Consider the following 24,543-nt stretch of genomic DNA (forward strand, 5'->3'; position numbering starts at 1 on the left):
AAACCCTCGGCATTAGATACCAGCAAAACTGTCAGAGGAGAGGGTTTAGTGGGCTCTCTCCATAGAGGAATATAGCAAAACCGCCATAAACTGACAAAAGACACTGTCTCTGAATTTTAGGAATTAATGGAAAGTTTATCAAGTCACATATTTAGTCAAGAGGAAATAGCAGAATCTTGATTCCGGCTTTGTGATACTCCAAGTTTGACTTCTCATGATCCGCAGAGGTGCAGAGAACTTCAAAGACATGAGCCTACATTACAGACACAGTTTCCCGCTGCCAGAGGACACACAACAGACCTTATTCTCAAAGAACTGAAGTTGTCTGCTCTGGCCAGTTTGGTGGCTGCATGGGGGCAGCATAAAAAGACTGCCTTTCTCTTCCTTTCCTGGAACTTTCCCAGTGCTGAGGGCAAAACCACAGGGAAGTTCTGTGAAATCATGCCAGGCATATGGATGTCGCTGGTGCCTGGGGCAAGGGATAACTTCTGTGAATCAGCAGCCGCCTGTCCATGAATAAGGGCATGAAGGACTGTAGACCCCAGGCTTACAGAGTATGGGCTCGGAAATGCACCGACATGGTTCTGAGAGTCTACTGTCATGCTACATGTCTAAAAGACTTTAAGGAGTTAAGTCCAGTGCCACAGCCTAGAAAAGACTCACAGGAAGGCCACCAAAACAATAACATCTACAACACAGTTTATAAGAGGACATTAATTATTTTATCACTGTAAACCCAGATACTGGAATTGATAAAGAAGCTGGAACTAATTACATAAGTAGTGTACAAGAAAGTACAGAACTTGGAAGGCAGGTGTGTGCTTTTGCTAGGAATTTTGCTGTTTAATAGAAAATGGATGACTTTTTAATACTATATTCTATTAGTGTTTCAGCAAGCATATTTCCTTTATATTGTTTAATTAACAAAAACATTAAAGAAAAACCATATATATGGACTTCTTTTTCTTTTTTTCATTTTGTTATTGGATATTATATTTACATTTCAGATTTTATCCCCTTACCCCATTCCTCCCCCCTCCCCCCGGGAACCCCCTATCACATCCCCCCTCCTCCTGCCTCTATGAGGATGTGCCCCCACTTACCCTGGACTTCTTTTTCAATAAATTTTTTTAATACATGTTGGCCATACCCCATCAAATCTTAAATTTCATAATGTAAATACATAGGAAATTGAAGTATACATTCAATTTTAAGTTTTCTAGAATGTTTATTTCACTGAGTCAAAGAGAGTAGTATTATGTATGGATTTTCTGGAAAAAAAAAAAAACTATAGAAGCTAAAAGTAAACACACAAACCAGCCAATAGAAACCTAGGCAAACTGTATTCAAGTCTATGCGATTATTCTTCTGAATGATAATGCTTCCAATGGAGACTGTAAGATAAGGGAAGAGCCTTGAACAAGAAAGAGAATCACTTAAAACAGGAAGGTAAGCAAAAGAAATGCATACAGATGTTAAAGTCTAAAGTACAATGGTGAAAGCCACCCCTGCACATCATTCTAAGTACATATGCTTCAACAACACAACAACAGCCTCACAGAACAGCTAAAGGCCACACACAGACACAACAAAAAGAATTCAGGAAACAGACATATCAACAGCTATCAGACACAAAATACCAACTTCTATGAACTATGTTGCCACACCATACCCATACCGTACCATATTCCTTCACGGCCAAGATACATTCAAATGTCAGTTACTACATTTTGTAATATATTATCATTAAAGATTTGCCATCTAATAGGATTTAAGGTGTTTTCAATTTTCAGAATGTTACAATAAGCAATGTAAGCCTACAAGCACCGAAATTAGTAAGTAGACAATGCTAAAATGGAGGCTAACTGCAAAGGGTGCATATCTTCATTTAAAGATTATAGATCTCTACCCCAATAACCACATCAAAATTGGAACTGAATTCCTATCAGTAGTAACCACACTTAAGTGTAGTACCTCATCAAAGTGTAGACTACCCAAATATAGCCTTATAGAAAGTCTACCCACTAACATAGGAATCTGTCTGTCAAAGTGCCATGCCTAGCTATATGCCTCATTTATAACTATTTTCAGAAAATTCTATGAAACAAATTTCTACAAGTTGAAATAAAACTGCAGAATAAAATGATTTATCTCTAAAACTTTGTCAAAGTCAAAAAGCTCTTTGGAAAGAGGCAGGGGAAAACCATTTTGGAAACAAAACAATTGGTCTTAAGGGAGTCCAAATAGTCGAGGCTTAAAGTCACAGTCTGCACACTAATTTTCCTGGCAGAAACCGCCTCATTTTGCTAGTTAGACAAGTGTCTGTCTTCTGTTACCTTTTATTGGTGCTTGTATTAATTGTATCCATAGACATGGCAATATGAATGTGTTATAAAATGGCAGCACTTAAATGTGTTACAACTCATACTATTTAGGTTAAATGAACAATCAACGAAATGATTAAGAAGCCTTAAAAGGTGATCATCAGGAACAATCTGCAGCACCGAGGAAAAGCAGGAGATAGTCCTGGGCTACTTGGTGACACTGTCACACACAGACACACAAACACATATCTTTTGATTAAAAAAAAAATGATATAATTAATATAAGCACTAGTAAAAGATAAAGACAACAGAAGACAGGCATTTGTCCAATTACTAATATAAGCATTATTATAATATAATAATTATTAACCATTAACAAGGTTAAAACAATGGCAATAAGTTCCCTTGGTATCATGAGGAAATGACACTTTACATCTGTGGTCTTCTCAAACACTACACCTTTATGACATTCTATAAAGTACAGCTGAATAGTACTCCTGGATATTATCAAAGTCATTAAAAAAACACACAGAAAAATCAAAAAAAAAATCACAGTTCAGTAGAGGCTAAGGAGACATGACGGCTAAATATAAGTGGATGGGATTTTGAAGCAAAATAGGTCATCGTGTAAAAACCAGGCTAGTGTGAATAGTGAATTGTAGTTAAGAGTAATGAATGTATCAGCATTGAGTCAATACTCTTCATATGTGTACTATTTAGAAAATGGCTATATAATCAGATCTTTAAAAGACAAAAACAAAAAAACTCTCCATCTGTCTCCTGGGGAGATAGCTCACGCAGTACAGTAGTTTCTGCTCATATATGAGGAACTGAATTCTACCACCTCTTACAACCCATGCAGGCAAAAAAAAAAAAAAAAAACCAAGTGAAGCAACATGTATCTGAGATATCAGTTCTGGAGAGGGAGTGACAGAAGCTAACAGCCAGCCGGGCCACCAGAGTCAGTGAGCTTGAAGTTCAGTTTAAGTCCCATCTTAATAAATGTGGTGGAGGGCTGGAGAGATCTTAATGGTTAAAAGTACTGGCTATTCTTCTAGAAAACCTGGAAGATAGAGACTCCCATCTGTTCTAGAGGATCTGGTATACTCTTCTGACCACCACAGGTACCACACATGAAAGTGGTACATAGATATACATACAGGCAAAATATCCACACATGTAAATAATTAAAATAAAAATTAAGATGGAGAACTAGGAAAGGCACTGTGATCCATACATATGCACATGTGTACCTGACAAACACATGCTCACAAACACACACATACACAAAAATACACAGTTTAAAAAAAATGGTACCGCCACCTGAACATATGGCAGATTTGTAAGCCTGCCCTCCTTCCCAACCGTATAGCCTACTTATTTACCAGGAGGTCTGTCATAACTAGGAACATAGGTGAGGTCACCACCCCAATGTCCACACCATCTGGGACCCCCACAGAACCCAGCAAACATGGGATCTACCCCACCCTGCCCACGTATTATCCCTTTCTAGTCTGCACCTCCACCTGAACCTGTGGCAGATCAGCATGCCTGCCCCCTATCCCACAGCCTGACTCCCAGGAGGTCTGTTATAACCAGGAACACAGATCACCATGCCTGTCCCTGGACCCCAAACCCAACCTGTCTGCCAGGAGGTCTTCCCTAACAAGGGACACAAAGACACAGGGATACAGGAGGCCTGGTCTAACCCAGATCACACAGCTGTACCTGCCTCCAAAGAGGCATGCATGCTCTAGTCTGAGACACCCAGGCCAGTTAACACCAGAGATAACCAGATGGCAATTGCAAAAACATAAGCAAGAGAGGTCAATATAATTTGGCACCATTAGATCCCACTTCTCCTACCAGAGCAAGCCCTGGATACCCTAACATATCCAAAGGCCAAGATTACCACCTAAAAATCCCATCTCATGAGGATGATAGAGGCCTTTAAGCAGGATATAAATAACTCTCGTAAAGAAATATAGGAAAACACAGGCAAATAGGTAGGAACCTTTAAAGAGGAAACAAATAAATCCCTTAAAGAAACACAGGAAAATACAAATACATTGGCAGAGGGGAAAATTTCCTGAACAGACCTTAGGCTCTAAGATCACCAATTGACAAATGAGACCTCATGAAACTGCAAAGCTTTTGTAAGACAAGGAAACAGTCAATAGAACAAAAGCAGCAACTTACAAATTAAGAAAAGATCTTCACTAGCCCATTAACTACATTCATTAGAGGGCTAACATCCAAAATATATAAAGAACTCAAGAAGTTAGACTCCAAAAAAAAAAAAAAAAAAAAAAAAAAAAAAACCAAACAGCCCAATAATAAAATGGGATACAGAGCTAAACAGAGAATTCTTATCAAAGAAATCTCAAATGGCTGAGAAGCGTTTTAAAAAATGGTCAATATTCTTAGTGAGATTCCACTTCAACAATTAGAATGACTAAGATCAAAAACTCAAGTGACAGATGCTGGTGAGGATGTGAAGAAAGAGAACACTCCTCCATTGCTGGTGGGATTGCAAACTGGCACAACCAATCTGGAAATCAATCTGGCGGTTCCTCAGAAAATTAGAAATAGTTCTACCTGAAGACCCAGCAATACCGCTCTTGGGCATATACCCAAAAGATGCCTCACTAAACCACAAGAATATGGGCTCTACTATGTTCATAGCAGCCTTATTTGTAATAGCCAGAAGCTGGGAACAACCTCAAGTGAAGAATGGATACAGAAAATGTGGTTCATTTACACAATTCAGCTATTAAACATGAAAACATCATGCAATTTTTAAGGCAAATGGATAGAAATAGAAAATATCATTGTGAGCCAGGTAATACAGACCCAAAAGGAAATACATGCTATGCACTCACTGATAAGTGAATATTAGTTAGAAGGAACAGAATGCCCATGATACAGACTGTATGAAGTTTAACAAAAAGGAAGGCCCAAATGAGAATGCTTCAATCCCAGTTAGAAGGGGGAACAAAATAATCACAGGAGGCAGAGGAAGAGAGCAACCTGGGTGGGAGGGAAAGGGAAAGGAGGAGGGGAAATGGGGAGCAGGATCAAGTATGGGTGAAGAGAGGAGAGAGGCCCAGAGGACCAGGAGAATGAATGGAAATATTCGGCTGTGGGTTGGGATCTGGGACTTCTAGAAAGTCCCAGAGACCTGGGATATAAGAGGCTCCTAAGACTCAATGGTGATGACCTTAGCAGAAATGCTCAACAGTGGGGAGATGGGGTCACCTACCTACCCTCAAATTTTTTGACCCAGAATTGTTCCTGTCTAAAAGAAATACAGGGACAAAAATGGAACAAAGACTGAAGGAAAGGCCATCCAGAGATCAGCCCAACTTGGGATCCAACCCATGGGTAGGTACCAAATCCTGACACTATTACTGATGTCATCATGGGCTTGCAGACAGAATCCTAGCATAGCTGTCCTCCGAGAGGCTCTACCAGCAGCTGACTGAGACAGATACAAATACTTACAACCAACTATTGTACTGAGATCTGGGACCCCTCTGAAAGAGTTAGAGGAAGAATGAAAAGAGCTGAAGGGTATGATAACCCCATAGGAAAAACAAGTGTCAACTAACTTGGACCCCTCAGAGCTCCCAGAGACTAAGCTACCAACCAAAAAGCATATATGGGCTAGTCTATGGCCCCTGGCACATATGTAGCAGAGGATTTCCTTGTCTGGCCTCAGTGGGAGGAAGTGCCTAATCCTGTAGAGAGTTGATGCCCCAGGGAAAGATGGAGGTAGGTGGGTGGCTGGGTGGGTGGGTGGATGAGCACCCTCTCAGAGCTAAAGGAAAGGGAGAATGGGGTGAAGAACTCTGGAGGAAGGACCCGAAATGACAGCAACATTTGAAATGTAAATAAATAAAATAATTTTTTAAAAATGAGGAAAAAGAACCTCAGCCCGTTCTGAAACATTTGGATGCAAATTTACATTCACTATTGTTAATAACTTCCCTAGAGAGGATATTGATCTTTGATATTTCAGAATTTATAAAACAATAAATGTTCACACAAATGATATATGCTTCAAAAGTATGGAGATCATAACTTTGAAAATAATAGTCACTATAAAAACAAAGAGAAGGGTGCTATTGTCCATACATCAACAATTCTTTGCTGTGTGCATGCTCAATGTCAGAACAAGGGATACAAAATTAACTCATAACTTCTAGTTCAAAGCAGCTTATAATTTAGTGGTGCAGCAGACGAGGGGAGAAAGTAATTACCACCAAGGAATAATGAAAAAGAATGAGTATATAATAATTGCCATAAATAGAAATGAACACACAGTTCAATGGGAACTCTTTGGCTGAGAGACAAGACACAGAGCAGAAAATGTCTCCAGAACAAAGTGCCTTCTAACCTAAGTCTTTAAGGAAGTCAGGAAGGGAAATAAAGGAACAAACCTTCAAGAGGCGGGTGGAGGGCCCGGACTGGGGTGGGGAGTCAGGGAGGGAACAAACCATAGCAAAGCTAAGTGGCACATGTGAAGTGTCATAATAAAACACACTGCCGAACGTATGCCAACCTAAACAATTAATCTACGATTAAAACATATGGAGTGGGCGTGAAGACAGGGACCAGTTCATAGAGGCATTACAAGCTCCCTGGTCCAAGGCAGTGCCCATAACCCATGTGACCACTGAGCATTTAACACATCATCACTGAGACAAATTGGGAATTATGATTAATTTTGTTTTATCTTAATTTGACTAAACTTTCCACTAAATTACAAATGCAATTCAATGTAAGAGAAACAGTCTTCTCAACAGGGAAGACTGAGATTACTGGACACCTGGAGGAGTAAAGCAAAAAACCTTCAACTTAGACCCTAAACTACACACAAATTAACTGAAAATGAGCTGCATAAAATGTAAGCTATTGGGTATCAGGAGAGAACAGCAGCAAATCTTCAAGGCAAATGGAACACTGATAACTTGACACCAAAAGCCTGATAAACCAGATCATCAACACCAAACACTTGCTCTAAAAAGACTCCTTTTAAGAGAGGATGAACCGAAAACTGAGAAGACAATACAAGCCACATATACAACAGGACCGAAACTCTAAATGTAGAACCTCTGAACAGCAAAATACAATCTGGAAAAAGGGATGAAAAACACTTCACAAAAGAAAACATGCAGATGGCCAATGTGTATAAAAACACACTCATCATATTTAATGTTGGCACAGCAAACAACATCCCTATGTGATTAATCTTGAATTGGAAGCATGAAAAAGTCCAGGCTAGGTACACGTAAAATCTGTACAGCAAATTGAGTGTGCAGAAAGTAAGTACAACAAGCACTTTGTTCCTAGGACAATAATTTTGTCATTTTATATATGATGCAAAGCTGTTAACTATTTACTTATTGTTTGATAATGCTTCTAATTTTGTAATTCCTTTGGCACTCGTAATGAGCTAACACAAAAGGTTTCTCTTGAATGAAAAATATAAAATCTCTGTTAATAAACAATTTCATGATAAATATATAATATACTGCGAAATCACTGGTCACATACAAATGAATATATACGTATCTACTAAGCATCAATATTTACTTTGAAGGTAATCTGGAATTATTTTCAAGCTATACATACTCATCATGTATAGCTACTGTTCCGTGGCAAAGCATTTCCTGGGGCGATACAACATTCTCAGCTACTCATACACAACCTAAGATGGACCCAAAGTGCACATACCAGGGAAGTCCAACTTGGTAAACTAATGAGTTTTATTGGGGTTACTTACAGGAATATGGGTCAGGGATTACTTACAGAAGATTACTTATTAGAAACAAAGTGTTTGTTGTACTTACTTTATGCATACTCAATTTGCTATACATATTTTACATTTTGACAAAAGCGTTCCCAAGCATGGGTGAGAAAGCTTTAAAAAGCTGGGAACCTGAAGCACACTGCACAGCCTGCAGGTAGATCAGCCGGGTGAAGAGTGGTTTTTTTTGTTTTTTTTTTTGTTTTTGTTTTTTTTTAGGTGCCTCAGTTAATATCAATCTTTTCCAAGCAGCTCTGCTTGTTTCTGCTTCTTCCAGGCAACTTTGCTTATCTGGGAGTCTTTGGAGCTTTTCTCCTATGAGTGTCTTATATGCAGCTCAACTTAACTTTGCCTGAGGCAAGGACTCTTGGCTTTTATGGCATTAAGTAGAGTAGCCTAGTTAGTGAATCTGGTCAGTTTCAGGGACTTCCTGAAGCTATTTTGAATTGTTTCCCTTCCAGCTTAAGGAGCTTCCCTGCAGAGTGGATTGCTTCAATCTAAATGATCACTAAACAGGTACAAATAGTACACTCCTAGTACAGTGGGAAACATCTTTTAAGAATCAGATCAACTTACAACTTGTCATCTAAGTTAACTTCACTCATTTTTATCCCAGATACTTTGTGCACATATAAAAAATAAATCAAAAATTGTTAAATTGATAGCAAAAAGAACCACTTGGCAAACATTTAAATAATATATTGTATCAGTGCTACAAAAATGCTTAAATAAAAAGCCAATTAATTAGCTCTAATAATATCTTAATTTATTAAATTCATGGAATTGTAGTAAGGCTATTACAAATAGTACTCTTAATGTAAATTCAGTTTTTACAAGTTCAGTTGCGAAGACACATTATTTGGTTTTAAAGTGATAACACCAATACACATTTAAAGCAGAATGTTAAAGGAGGTAACAATGTTTCTACTAAACTGAGAGCCTTTAGAGAGGAATGTATGTCATCTGAGTTGCAGCATATGTATAATTCATACTGTGCCCAAACTGTCACAGCCCAAACAATCTGTTGTCAAACTGACACTTTCCTAAAAATCTGCCCTCTATTACAGCACAAGTAATCTGACAAGATCTTGCAGTAAGGCTGCCGTGGGGTGTCAGCCCTTCATCAAGATGGTGGATCCTATAGTATCTGCACAATTCATGTGTGAATCAACCTAAATGACCTACAAGGAGACTGGGCTTTTTGTAATCTAGCACCCTAAATTTTAGTTGCATTTTGTTCAAATCAGTCACCATAAGTCAAAGTATTGATCAAATAAAGAAATGAAAGCTGGTGATTTCAACAGTGTTTAAGAGGTAGCTTGTAAACTGGACACTGAAAGTCATGGCTAAGGAACCATCAGTCATGAAAGCACAGTCTATGAGGTTTCATCTTGAAAAACATCTGTGAGCATCCAGCCTCTGGAGTGCTATTAGGGGGCACAGGAATCTCCTGTTTAAAATGGGACATGTTCATACTGATGCCAAAGCATTCACAATAATCCGAAACAGGGACAACGATGGGACAAATGGTTTCACCAAACTTCGAAAGAAAGCTCACCCAACTGGGGACAAAAAGATAGTGCATTTAGGTTTAAATATTTAGTGCACTTAAACACACCAAACACGCCGAAGACATTAATATAAGAGCATCTTCTATTGTGCAGAATTTGCCCTGAGATTCCCTGCCTATCTCAGCACCCACATGGAGGTCAATTTTCACAAAATGCACCTTCAAAAAAGACTGCAGGCAATTTTAAGAGATTTTAAAAAATAAAACCAGATGTATATTCTTTAGGGAAAAAAGAAAAAGCTTTAGAGATATGAACAGCTAAAAGTACAGGGGTGTGGCATATGACTATTTTATGTTCTTTTTGCAATGGTCATGTAATCATTTTTTGTCATGAAGTACCCAAACATGTTTTAATAACTTGAAAACTTATATTCATAGCAACACCCATTCTAGATAACTATATTCCAGTTCTAACGATGAAGCCCGGTTTTCTAAGTCAATTGATTGGTATTTCAGACATGCAGGGAGATGGCGTCTTTGTACTTCGTTCATTCCCTACATGCACTGTAGCCTGATAACAAATTATGCACAAACATGATAGAAAGGGAAGAAGAGACAGCAGGAGGGTGAAGGGGACAGTTAGGAGAGCAGGTAGGGGCTGTGGTGATTTCAGTGAGAATGGCTCCCATAGGCTTACAGATCTGAATACTTGGTCACCAGGAATATTGAAAGGATCAGGAGGTGTGGCCTTGTTGGAAGAACTGTGTCACTGGGGCTGAGCTTTGAGGTTTCAAAAGCCCAGGCAAGCAGAGTCTCTCTATCTCCAGATCAGCATGTAGCTTTCAGCTACTTCTCCAGAAGCATCCGCCCACATGCCGCCTTGCTCCCACCATGAAGACAATGGATTAAAGCTCTGGAACTTCGAACAAGCCCCAATTACATGCATTCTTATATAAGTATTGCATTAGTTTTGATGGTTCTTCAGAGCAATAACACTGGGTCAGACAGTAGATGAATAGGTTCAAAATACATAATATAAAATTCTCAAATAATAAAAATACAAATACTGCTTTTTTTAAAAAAGGAAAGCATTAAGCTCACTGAAAAATGTCAAAATGTTACTGACTGAATGTAACCAATGTCTTTTTATACTGTAAGTCATTACCATCTACTATTCAAAAACAGAGAGAAAAAAATGTTTGACTTTTTTCAGAAGTTTTCTAAATCTCTAACTTGACATTTTAAGTCATCATACCATTCTTATTCTTATTCCCACACTCTCTTATCCCCAACAGTCTGTTCTGTCCATGTAAAAGTTATATGCTCTAAAAAAGGTCACAGACAGTATATTTTGTTCTAGAAACATGACAAACATTAATTCAAATACATTTGAGGCTGAAAGGTGTTTCAGGGATTGAGGGCTCTAACTGCTCTCCAGTCTCCAGCACCCATGCCAGGCAGCTTACAACTTCCTGCACCTCCAGCTGCAGGAGCTCTGACATCCTTTCTGATACTCCAAAGGTACCTGCACACTCGTCACACTAATGCACACAGACACATACAAATAACTCTAAAGCAAATAAACAAAACCCCCCTATCATGTTAGGGTTTGCTTTTCTTGTATTTTGTTTAGTTAATTTCTTATTAATTTATTGTGGTGTGTGTGTGTGTGTGTTGGGCATGTGGAGGTTAAAGAACAACTCTCAGGAACTGGTTCACACCTGCCCTCTTGTGGATCCAATATCAAATACAGTCTGACCACAGGCACCTTGGTCCACTGAGCAATTCTGCCAGTCTTTCTTGGTTTTGTTGTTGTTTATTTCTTTGCTACTACCTGCGGTCATCAGTACATAGGATGGTACCTTACATATAATGGGCATTTATATAGAATATACTGAATGAACTAATTTCTTTAGTTAAGAATGGAAAAAAATAGAGAGGTTTTTAAAAAGGTGCAAGAGAAAGAAGGCAAAAAAATCTAGTAACTTAATACAAAAGATCATATTGAACCAATTATTAATTTTTTAAATAAAATCATTTCAGACATTAGTTTTTACATTGGAGATAATAAGTAACTCGTCTCAATTTCTCCTAAGAAAACACAATTACATAAATCTTATTCAGAAATACTGAAGTGGATTAAAACTTCATAGAAGACACAAGACAAACAACTTTATTTTAAACTCAGTATGTACATAAGATATATAGGATGGCAACAGCATACTTAGCTTAAATAATTCATGAATATTGAAACTTAAATGAAAACAAAAAGTTTTTTGACTTTGGGCTGCAAAGTCTTTCTATAAATAAGGATTTTCTGCCACCAAGTGGAAGGTTGTAAAATTACACATAATTTAAAAACTATATGCCTAGAGTTTAGCCTCAGGTTCAAATATAAATAGCTAAATACAGTTATAAATCACTTCAAAGCAAATGTTAAATTCCGTGTAACCTGTGGGCATGTCCCATCTCTCTTCGTCCTGAGGACATTGGCGTTGACTGCAGCATAAGGAGACCACGTGGCCAGCACTCAGTTTCAGGTTTCCTCCATATTGCTCTAAATACTTATTTCTCCTTGCATGAGGCACTTAAAATACTACATTAAACAAAAGAAAAAGAATATTCTACTACTCAAACTTGTTCTGAATAATTAGAAATCTCAGGTCTCTGGTAGCAGGTCATTTTTTAATCAGGTTTATTTTATTTTATGTGTATGAATGGTTTGCCCGTGTGTGTGTGTGTGTGTGTGTGTGTGTGTGTGTGTGTGTGTACCATCTGTATTTCTGGTGCCTTGAAAGAATCAGAAATAACATTATATCCCTTAGAACTGGAGCTACAGATGGTTGTAAATGTGGATGCTGAGAATCAAACCTGGATTCTTTGGAAGAGAAACCAATGCTCTTAACCACTAAGCCACCTCTCTAGCCCCCGTGGTACCTAACATAAAATAATTGACACATAGCAAGACACTAAACAATGACCAAGTGTTCTCATATCTTATGAAGTACCATTTAAGAAGTTAAGCCTTGATGTGAGTTCCCAATTTTCATAAACACTATTGTAAATACACTTGACTAGTTAACTTTTGTGCAACTTGGACATCAGTATGGTCACCGACTTTTCTCCTAAGGCAGTGATTCTCAACTTGAGGCTCAAGAACCCTTGAGGGTTAAACAACCCTTTCATTAGGATTGCATATGTCCTGCATATCAGATATTTATATTAGGATTCATTACTGTGGCAGAATTTACAGTTAGGAAGTAGCAACAGAAATAATGTTATGGTTGGGGTCCCCACAATGAGGGACTGTATATTAAAGGGCCGCAGCATCAGGAAGGCTGGGACCACTGCCCCAAGGGAAGAAGAGGCTGCTGAACACTATGTGGGAGGTTGTTTCAAAGCAGACACAAGCAAAGCACTGTTCTTGTCCTCACAGAGCCACCAGATCCTGACGACAACACACACACACACACACACACACACACACACACACAACTGCAACACAACATTGGAAGCAGTAAAGACCAAAGGAAAATAGCACTTTCAGAAATTCGAAGACAGAGATGGTCACGGGAAGACATAAGAAAGACAGCATGGGACCATAGGATTGGGGCTGTTTTGAAACCATTTTTTACTCTGATTATGTAGAAAAGTCATATTATCCAACTGAATAAGTGAGAAACAAAACTACCAGGTCAATTTCAGAGCACAGTTCTCAAATGAATGACCACAGCACAGAATTTACAACAGCAAGCACTCGACCACAGGAGAGAAAATGCATTGGGATAAGACATGGCATACTTTTGAATTCCAGGGTCAAAAGAGGTCAATGGGAAAACAGAACCAGTTTTCAAAAAGGCAGTAATCTGATCAAAGCCACACAGGTGAAACAGAGTATTACAAGATTCCTTATCAACTTACCACCAGCCCTAGCAGGTGTCAGCAGCTGGGACAAGAATAATAGGTCATAAAAGGAAAGAGAGTCGACAGAATTTTACAACTAGTTGGATATGGAAGAGAAAACATGAGTAATAAAATTATATAATTTGCTTTCCTTTCAGGACCCTCAAATCTCTCATTTGCAAACTCTATCTTCTTATTAACCTTCCTACTCCTCATAAGAGACATCAGTAGTGCTCACTATACACCATGCTCAGGGTACGCAAATACTATCCTACTTAACCTTTAACCTTAGATGTCATGTTGATAGGAGCACTGTGGCTTGGAATGGTCTAATTATCCAACCACATACACTAAGTGACTGTTAACCAATGTCTCCCATCCAAGTACTAACCAGGCCAGAAACTACTTAATTTCCAAGATTAGACCCAATCAGGTGCGTTCGGGGTAGTCTGGCCATAGACTGTTAACCAATGTCAATGTCAACCAATGTTAATCACTGACCTAAGACTCTCTTCCTCTGCCTTGTAAGTAGCTAGGATAACAGGCTACCAACATATACATAGAAATTTAAGGCATGTGTTAATGGACATTTATGATATGTCAAGACTTCCAGTCAATAGCAAACCATTAGTAATTTGGTTTGGGGAAATCTAGACATTGTATGTAAGACTTTTGACCATAGGAAGGTAGTGTCCCTATAAGCTTGCCTTGTTCGAGGATTAACTATCTATACTTTAAAGGGGAAGTAAAAGATAATAGGGTTCAGTAAGTAAGAAATAGTAGGCTCCTAGATAAGCCTACAAAAACATAAGACAGCAACCTAAAACCAAAACTCCACTTAACATACAGCAGTTCAAAATTTACCATGACAGTTATATTTTATTTTTCCATTATAAATCTATCATACTCATGCTACATTGCTGATCAGTTGTAGCTGTCATGCTGGTACATGCCTTTAATCCCAGCACTTAGGAGCCAAGGGCAGGCTGATTTCTTCAAGTTCAAGGCCATCCAGGTTTACACATCAAGTTCCAAGTTCTAAGCCAGCCAGGGCTACATAGAGAAATCCTGTCTCCAAAAAGAAAGAGAGAGGCAGGGAGGGAGGGGGATGGGGAGGGGGACGGGAAAGGGGGGAGAGAGAGGGGAAAGAGAAGAGAAGAGAAGAGAAGAGAAGAGAAGAGAAGAGAAGAGAAGAGAAGAGAAGAGAAGAGAAGAGAAGAGAAGAAGAACAGGAAGGCTAGAGAAAAAAAACAGTTGTGCTGGGTGTGGTGGTATGGTAGTGCACATCTTTAACCCCAGCACTCAGAAGCCAGAAGCAAGCATCTCTCTTTTAGTCTGAGACCAATCTGGTCTATATAGTAAGTCTATATGTATATAGTATATATAGTGAGACCCTATCGTAAAAAAATAAAAGGAGCTCTTTCCAGCCGGCGCCGAGCGATGGGCATCTCTCGGGACAACTGGCACAAGCGCCGCAAGACCGGGGGTAAGAGAAAACCCTACCACAAGAAGCGGAAGTATGAGCTGGGACGGCCTGCTGCCAACACTAAGATTGGCCCTCGCCGCATGCACACAGTCCGAGTTCGAGGAGGCAATAAGAAGTACCATGCTCTGAGATTGGATGTGGGGAACTTTTCCTGGGGCTCTGAGTGTTGTACTCGAAAAACAAGGATCATTGATGTTGTCTACAATGCATCCAATAATGAGCTTGTCCGCACCAAGACCCTGGTGAAGAACTGCATTGTGCTTATTGACAGCACACCGTACCGGCAGTGGTACGAGCCCCACTATGCACTGCCCCTGGGCCGCAAGAAGGGGCCAAGCTGACTCCCGAGGAGGAGGAGATTTTAAACAAAAAACGATCAAAGAAGATTCAAAAGAAATACGATGAAAGGAAAAAGAATGCCAAAATCAGCAGTCTTCTGGAGGAGCAGTTCCAGCAGGGCAAGCTCTTCGCCTGTATTGCCTCAAGACCAGGCCAGTGTGGCAGAGCAGATGGCTATGTGCTCGAGGGCAAGGAGCTGGAGTTCTATCTGCGGAAGATCAAAGCCCGGAAAGGCAAATAAGCATCCTTCATAGCTCGAGTAATAAAGGTGTTTGCTGTTCTATATGTTAAAAAATAAATAAATAAATAAATAAATAAATAAAATAAAAGGAAAGAAAGGAATGAAGGAAGATAATAGTTACTTATGATGAATTACATTTCAGTACTCAAACTAAGAGAAGGATAAATTAACAATATCTTCCAAATGTTAAAAAAAATCAATAAACTCATGACTATAAGCAAACTGTTTTTACTAAACTGATAAACACATTCAAAAGTACCATACATATCCAATTAAATAACTGCAGACTAGGCTGAAAAGATGTCTCATCTTAGTAGTCAAGGGCACTGGCTGCTCTTCCAGAGGTCCTGAGTTCAATTCCCAGCAACCACATGGTGGCTCACAACCATCTGTAATGGGATCTGATGCCTTCTTCTGCCGTGTCTGAAGACAGCTACAGTTTACTCACATACATAAAAATAAATAATCTTCAAAAAAATACCTGCAGTCTAAACACAAAATTTTAAAGAAAAAGAAATTATGAACTCCTTCCCTCAGGCTCCATTTTCTGGCCCACAACTCCTCCTATTTTCCCAGAGGCTATGCCAGCACCAGAAATCCTAGACAAGACCTGTTCTATACCCTATGCCCACCAACTCCCCTTAAAGCACACTTACTGTACCCCATATCTCTTGGGCTCCATTTTCTGGCCCACAACTGCAGCAGAAGACCTCTGCTTTCCTGGAAGTCACACAAGTTCCAGAAACCCCAGAAGCAACATTGGCACACAAAATTCCAGAGACCATGCAGACCACAAACACTTCAGGAGAGACACTCTATTGGACCTGAAGACTTGCTAGTCACTGGAACCCCAGGCTACTCAACCAGAAGATGGACAAGAATCAGAAACCAAGGGGGAAAAAAATGTCCAAAGACTACCCATCTAACAAAGATAGACTCAGAAATCAGCATGTAAATCTATATTAACCTTAATGCCCACATGGCTAGAGGCCAGTGTAAGAACACAACCAACAAAAGCCAGGACAAAGCCGGGCAGTGGTGGCGCAAGCCTTTAATCCCAGCACTTGGGAGGCAGAGGCAGGCGGATTTCTGAGTTCGAGGCCAGCCTGGTCTACAGAGTAAGTTCCAGGACATCCAGGGCTATACAGAGAAACCCTGTCTCAAAAAACAAAAAACAAAACACAAAAACAAAAAAAAAAGCCAGGACAATATGTCAATATGGTACCACCAGACTCCAGCTATCTTACTACATACAGCAAGCCCTGGATATTCCAACACAGCTAAAACACAAGAAAATGACCCGAAATCCAATCTTATGAATGATATAAGCCTTTAAAGGGAAAATGAGTAAATTTCGTTAAAAAAAAATACAGGAGAATACAATAAAACAGGTAAAGGGAATGAATAAAAGCATTCAAGACCTGAAATAGAAACCATAAGAAAGAAAGAAAGAAAGAAAGAGAGAGAGAGAGAGAGAAAGAAGGAAGGAAAGAAAGATAAAAAGAAAGAAAGAAAGCACGCACCCACAAACTGAGGAAATCCTCGAGATGGAAAATCTAGGTAAGCAAACAGGAACTATTGACACAAGTATCACCAACAGAATAGAAGAGATTGAAGAGAGACTCTCAGTTGTAGAAGACAGGCTAGAAGAAATATAAATCAGTCAAAAAAATATTAAATTTTAAAAGTTCCTGACACAAAACATCCAGGGAATCTGAGACACTGTGAAAAAAAAACAAACCTAAGAATTATAGAAATAAAAGAAGGAGAAGATTCTCAGTTCTAAGGGCCAAGAAATATTCTCAGCTAACTCACAGAAGAAAATTTCCCTAGTCTAGAAGAAAGTGATGCCTATAAGCATACAAGAAGCTTAAAGAACACCAAACAGATTGGACCAGAAAAGAAAGTTCTCCTACCACATAATAATCAAAGCACTAATTGTTTGTAACAAAAATTTAAAAAAGAATATTAAAAGCTGCAAGGGACAAGGACCGTTAACATATAAAGTCAGACTTACCGGAATCACACCCGACTTCTCAACAGAGATTCTAAAAGCCAGAAAGTCCTGGACAGATGTCCTGCAGACTCCTAAGAGACTACAGATGCCAGCCCAGACTACTATATCCACCAAAACTTTCAATCACCATGAATGGAGAAAACAAGATATGACATGCCACAATCAGATTTAAACAACATCTACCCATAAATCCAGCCCTATAGAAGACACTAGAATGAAAAACTCCAACCCAAAAACGCTAACTACACCCCCAAAAAACACAGGAAATATTTTCACACCAGGGAATCCAAAAGAAGGGAAGCACACAGACACACCACCACCACCATCACCACCAATATTGAAGAAACAGGAATTTAAAATCATTGGTCATTAATGTCTCTCAACTTCAGTGGACTCAATTCCCAAATACAAATGAACAGAGCGGATGCATAAACAGGATCCATCATTCTGCTGCATAAAAGAAACATAACTCAACTTCAAAGTTAAGACATTACCTCAGAGTAAAGGGCTAACAAAAGATTTTCCAAGCAAAGAGACCCAAGAAGGAAACTGGTGTAGCCATTCTAATATCTAAGAAAACAGATGTTCAAGTAAAATTAATCAAAAGAGATGGGGACAAACAATTCATATTCACCAAAGGAAAATCCACCAAGATTTCAATTCTGAGTATTTATGCCCCAGATAGAAGAGCACCAACATGTATAAAAAAAAAAAAAATCACTAAAGTTTAAGCTACACATCAAACCTCACACATTAATAGTGGGGACTGCAACACCCCACTCTCACCAATGAACAGGTCATCCAGACAGAAACTAAACAGAGAGATAATGGAACTAACAGACACTGTGATTCAAATGAACCTACCATATCTACAGAACATTTCACCCAAACACAAAAGAATATACCTCCTTCTCAGCAACTCACGGAACCTTCTCCAAAATTAACCATGTATAGTAAAGCACAAAACAAGTCTCAACGGACACAAGAAAACTAAAATAACCCCCTGTATTGTATCAAACTACCATGGATTAAACCTGGACTTCAAGGACAACACAAAAGCCTACAGCTCATGGAAACTGAACAACTCTACTCAAAGACCACTGGGTCAAGGAAGAAATTAAAGACTTTCTAGAATGCAATGAAAATAAATGCACAACATTGTATGTTCATGGGAGACAAGGAAAGCAGTGCTACAATGAAAGATTATAATGCTGAGTCCCTTCATTGAAGAAATTAGTGTGATCTAATACTAAGGACTTAACAGCACACTTGAAAGCTCTAGAACAAAAAGAACCAAACACACCCAAGAGGTAGAGAGAGCAGGAAATAATGAAACTAAGGGTTGAAATCAATAAAACAAAGGAAGAGAACAATATAAAGAATCAAAGAAACCAAGAGTTGGTTCTTTGAGAAAATCAACAAGATAGATAAGACCTTTAATCAAACTAACTAAAAGACAGACAGAAAATATCCAAATTAACAAAACCAGAAATAAAAAGGAAGACATAATGACAGACACTGATGAAATCTAAAGACTCATTAGGGCATACCTCAAAAACCTAATTGGAATACTAAAAATTGGAAAATCTAAAAGAAATAGACAATTTTCTCAATAGATACCATTTAACCAAAGTTAAATCAAGGTCAGATAAATAATTTAAATAGACCTAATAACTCCTAAGGAAACAAAAGCAGTCATTAAAAGTCTCCCAACCAACAAAAAGCCCAGTGTCAGATGGCTTTAGCACAAAATTCTATCTGACTTTCAAAGAAAAGCTAATACCGATACTCCTCAAATTATTCCACAAAATAAAAACAGAAAAAACATTGTCAAATTCATTTTGATGACACTACAGTCACTCAGATACCTAAACCATACAAAGACTCAACAACAACAACAAAAAATTTCAGACCAATTTCCCTTATAAACACTAATGCAAAAAACATTCAATAGAACACTTGCAAACAAAATCCAAGAACACATCAAAAAGATCATCCACCATGATCAAGTAGGCTTCATCCTAAAGATGCAGAGATAGTTCGACATACAAAAATCTATTAATGTATTCACAATATAAACAAACTGAAAGGAAAACACATGATCATCTCATTAGATGCTGAAAAAGCCTTTGAAAGACTCTAACACCCCTTCATGATAAAAGTCTTACAAAATCAGGGATATAAGTCACATACCTAAACATATTAAAGGCAATATACAGCAAGTCTATAGCCAACATCAAAATAATGGAGAGAAACTTAAGAGCAATTCCACTAAAATGGGTAACAAGACAAGCTTGTCTATTTCCACCATATCTATTCAAAATAGTTAGTTCTTGGAGTCTTAGCTAGAACAATAAGACAACGAAGGAAGACTAAGGGGATACAAATTGGAATGGAAGAAGTCAAAGTACCAGTTCTCAGATATGTTATAACTAACCCCAAAAATTCTAACCAGAGAACTCCTACAGCTGATAAACACTATGGTGGTTTGAATATGCTTGGCCCAGGGAATGGCACTATTTGGAGGTGTGGCTTTGTTGGAGGATAACACTGTGGGCTTGGGCTTTAAGACCCTAGTCCTAGCTGCCTGGAAGCCAGTCTTCTCCTAGCAGCCTTCAGATCAAGATGTAGAACTCTCAGTGTTTCCTGCACCATGTCTGCCTGGATGATATTCTACTGAACCTCTGAACCTGTAAACCAGCCCCAATTAAATGATATCCTTATAAGAGTTACCTTGGTCATGGTGTTGTTCACAGCAGTGAAACCCTAAGACAGAAGTTGGTAGCAGGGACTGGGATATTACTGTGATAAGTCTGACCATGCTTTTGTATGGATTTGGGGACTTTGAATTTGTTAAGTAGTGGGATGTTTTAAGTAGGGCTTTATGGGTTATCCTAGTAGGAATATTGAAGACTTTGTTGCTGAGGGTGATTTGAACTGTAGAAGCTTGGCTCTAGGGGTTTCATAGGAGAAGACTTTTAATATGTGGCGAGAGACGGTTCCTGTGATATTTTAGTGAAGAATGTGGCTGCTTTTTGCCATTGTCCAAAGAGTCAGCCTGAAGCTAAGGTAAAAAAAGATTTTGATTAATTGCACTGACAAAGGAAATCTCAGAAATGCCAGCACAAACTTTGTCCTCTGGATTACTCTCATAAAGAGCTTTTTGATAAAGCGTAGCAAGCTTAAAAAGAAAAAGTATAAAATGTATGATTCAAGGGGCACCAGGAAGTGAAATGGACTTCAATCCTATGTTTAAGGAGATAAGAGAGTGGTGACTTTGGGGCAAGATCCCTCCCAGCTAAGCTTACGTCCAAGCATAGTGGTTACAGACTTTAATACCAAGACACAGAAGCAAGCAGATCTCTGAGTTCAAGGCCAATCTGGTATAGAGCAAGTTCCAAGTAGGGAAAAGCTTAAGTCCAGGAGTGGTGGTACATGCCTATGATCCCAGCATTAGGAGACAGAGCCATGCAGATCTATTGAGTTCAAGGCCAATCTACAGAGCAAGTTCCAGTACAGCCAAGCTTAGGCAGTAAAGAAATTGGAAAATGGAAGGGTGGTGATAATGTAATAGAATAATGGGCCATGTTCCAGGCCCAGCAAGCAGCAGAACTTGGCCGCTTCAGCTATGTGACTCTGGCTTTAGAGTCCAGAATACAAGGGACTACTGGGACAATGGATGCTGGTTAGCTGGAGCTAAAAAATTAGCAGTGATTAAGAAGAGACCAGCATCACTGAGATGAAACCTTCTGGGAAGTGTTTTCTGAGAGCACAAAGAAGCTGTGTTCCAGAGATAGCCAAGGTTGTACCTTGTGCTGTAGCTAGACTTGATAATGTGTAAGAGTCACCCAGATGGTGCTGGTTTTGAAGGCATGAAGGGGTCATGGAGAGCAGCTGAGGCTTGGCACTGTGAGGTAAGGGAAGGCCACTGGTGAAGGTGCAGCCTCAGGTGCATTGACAGCCCAGGACTCAAGGGGTCATGCAAAGAAGTTGAGGCTTGACACCATGAATAGAGCCTATGAGAGGTTACTGGTGAAGCTTAATTTCAATGGAAGACCCCAGCGTATTGGAGATGCCAGTACCATAGATGATCACCAAGAGCAGCAGCAGTGGAGTCAACTAGAGCCTGGAGTGCTAAAGAGGACAGAGCTGGAGATACGACCCAAGCCCTTTAGAGGAGCCCAGAGGATCATGTGTGAATCCCAGACACTGAAATAAGAAGCTGTAACATTGAAGTTACCTTGGAGACCCCAAGATGTTTGATATGCCAGAGCCATGGGAGATCTGCTGAGGAAAGCTGCTAACAGGAAACGGAACCAGCCCGGGAGAAAGAAGTTTGTTGCAGTCAACAATGATGAGAAATGATTGGAGACCTGAAGACCACATTGACATCAGACATGAAGATGCAGAGTTTGGAGTTTGCCCAGCTCATTTCCTGTCTTGCTTTGGGGATCACAGTTAAGTGATTGGATGAATTTCAGGAGAGACTTTGAAGTTCAGACTTTGAACACTGTTGACATTGGTATAGACAATGGGGACTTTCGAAGTTGGACTAAATGTATTTTGCAATATTTATGTTTAGGTATGGCCCCCATAGACTCACATGTTTGAACAAGCCTATGGAGACTAGAAAGTAGAATTATTAGGGGGTGTGGCCTTGGAGGAAATCTGTCCTTGTGGTGTTGGGCATTAAGACCCTAGTCCTAGCTGCCTGGAAGCCAGTCTTCTCCTAGCAGCCTTCAGATCAAGATGTAGAACTCTCAGCTCCTCCAGCACCATGCCTGCCTGGACACTGCCATGCTCCCCACCTTGATGATAATGGACTGAACCTCTGAACCTGTAAACCAGCCCCAATTAAATGTTGTTCTATAAGAGTTACCTTGGTCATGGTGTCTGTTCACAGCAGTAAAACCCTAAGATAAACACTATCAGTGAAGTGGCTGGACACAAAATTAACTCAAAAAAAAAAAAAAATCAGTAACCTTCCTATATACAAATAGGAAATATAAAAGGGTTGAGAAGGAAATTAGGGAAACAACACCCTTCACAACAGCTACAAATAATATAAAATATCTTGGTGTAACTAACCCAGCAAGTGAAAGACCCATATGGCAAAAACTTCAAGTCACTGAAGAAAGAAATTGAGGAAGCTATGGGAAGATGTAAATACCTCCCATGCTCATGGGTTGGTAGGATTAACATAGTGAAAATGGCCATCTTAACAAAGGCAATCTATGCAATTCCCATCAAAATTCCAACACAATTCTTTACATACCTTGAAAGAGCAATTCTTAATTTCATATGGAAAAACAAAAAACCCAGGATAGCTAAAAAACAATCCTGTATAATAAAAGAACTTCTAGAGATATCATCATGCCTGATTTCAAGCTGGACTGAAAAGCAATAACAACAAAAATCAAAACCAAACAAAGCAAACAAACAACAACAACATGCATGGTGTTTGCATAAAAATAGGTTAATAAATGCAATTGAATTGAAGACCCAGAAGTAAATTCACACATCTATGGACACTTGATTTTTGACAAAGAAGCCAAAACTATACAGTGGAAAAATGAAAACACCTCTAACAAATGTTGCTGGTCTAACCGGATGTCTGCATGTAGACGAATATAAATCTATCATCCTGCACAAAACTCAAGTCCAAGTGGACCAAAGACCTCAACATAAAACTCGATACACTAAACCTGATAGAAGGGGAATAGCCTTGAATGCACTGACACAGGAGACAACTTCCTGAACAGAACACGAACACCTCAGGCACTAAGATGAACAATTAATTAAATGAATTCTCACAAAACTGAAAAGCTTCTGTAAGGGTAAGGATACTATAAAAAGGATAAAACCACAGCCTACAGAATGGGAAAAGATCTTTACCAACCCTACATCTGAAAGAGGGCTAATATCCAAAATATACAAAGAACTCAAGAAGACACCAACAACCCAAATAACCCAATTTTAAAAATGGGGTACATATCTAAACAGAGGACATCACAAGAAAACCTATGGAATCAACTAACCTGGGCCCATAGGTGCTCACAGAGACTGAACCACCAACCAGGGAGCCTGCATGGAACAGAACTAGGCCCTCTGCACATATGTAACAGTTGTGCACCTTAGTCTTCATGTGGGACTCCTAACAGCAGGAACAAGGGCTGTCTCTGACTCTGTTGCCTGTCTTTGGATCCCTTTCTCCTAACATGGCTGTCTCTTCTAGCCTCTGCAACTTACTGCAACTAAGACTGGTTGATATCCATGGGAGGCCTCCTGTTTTCTGAGAAGTGGAGGAGGAGTGAATGGGGATAAGGGAAGGACTAGGAGGAGGGAAAGAAGGAAAAACTGTGGCCTGGATGTAACATAAAATAATTAACTAATTAAAATTCAGGCAAAAAGGGGTGGAGTTAAAATAATGTGGTGTGTCTCACTTATCAACTGCCAAATCTTAACTTGTTCTTTGCATCAAACAGAAATAAAATTTTGTTCTTTCTAGACACATGCATCAACTTGCAGGCATACCTTTAAAACAATTCTGACATATGCAAATGACTTTTATACAAAGAAAAACGGTATGGGATGATTATTAATTTTTAAAAAGATTCATAAACAACTTCCTTAAACAGTAATTATTCTAGTATACCTAGAAGTTCTATTCCTCCACAAAAAAATAATTTATAATCAACATTTCATAAATATGCTCCAGTATAAGTTATTTACATGCATATTAAGCTTCAAAAACTTCTACTAATACTCTTTGTTCTAACGCGGTGAGAAGGGTAGCAGCAGGAACTAATGGAATAGATACAAGGGCTGAAATGGCATAGAAATCTATACTTATGATGGTTTACTCCACACTCACATGACTATCCTACAGTCATCTTTATCAACCTACAAAA

The 24,543-nt window shown here is 39.0% G+C and overlaps 1 protein-coding gene and 1 pseudogene across 2 annotated transcripts in view; one reads left to right on the forward strand and one right to left on the reverse strand.

Moving 5' to 3' along the window:
• Positions 1-24,543, reverse strand: part of Sdhaf3 (succinate dehydrogenase complex assembly factor 3) — a 44,086-nt gene that overhangs the window by 11,408 nt on the left and 8,135 nt on the right. The window lies entirely within an intron of this gene.
• On the forward strand, positions 14,972-15,659 carry LOC117720323 (small ribosomal subunit protein eS8 pseudogene; annotated as a pseudogene).

The sequence above is a fragment of the Arvicanthis niloticus genome, chromosome 15 (genome assembly GCF_011762505.2).
Source record: "Arvicanthis niloticus isolate mArvNil1 chromosome 15, mArvNil1.pat.X, whole genome shotgun sequence".
Lineage (NCBI taxonomy): Eukaryota > Metazoa > Chordata > Mammalia > Rodentia > Muridae > Arvicanthis > Arvicanthis niloticus.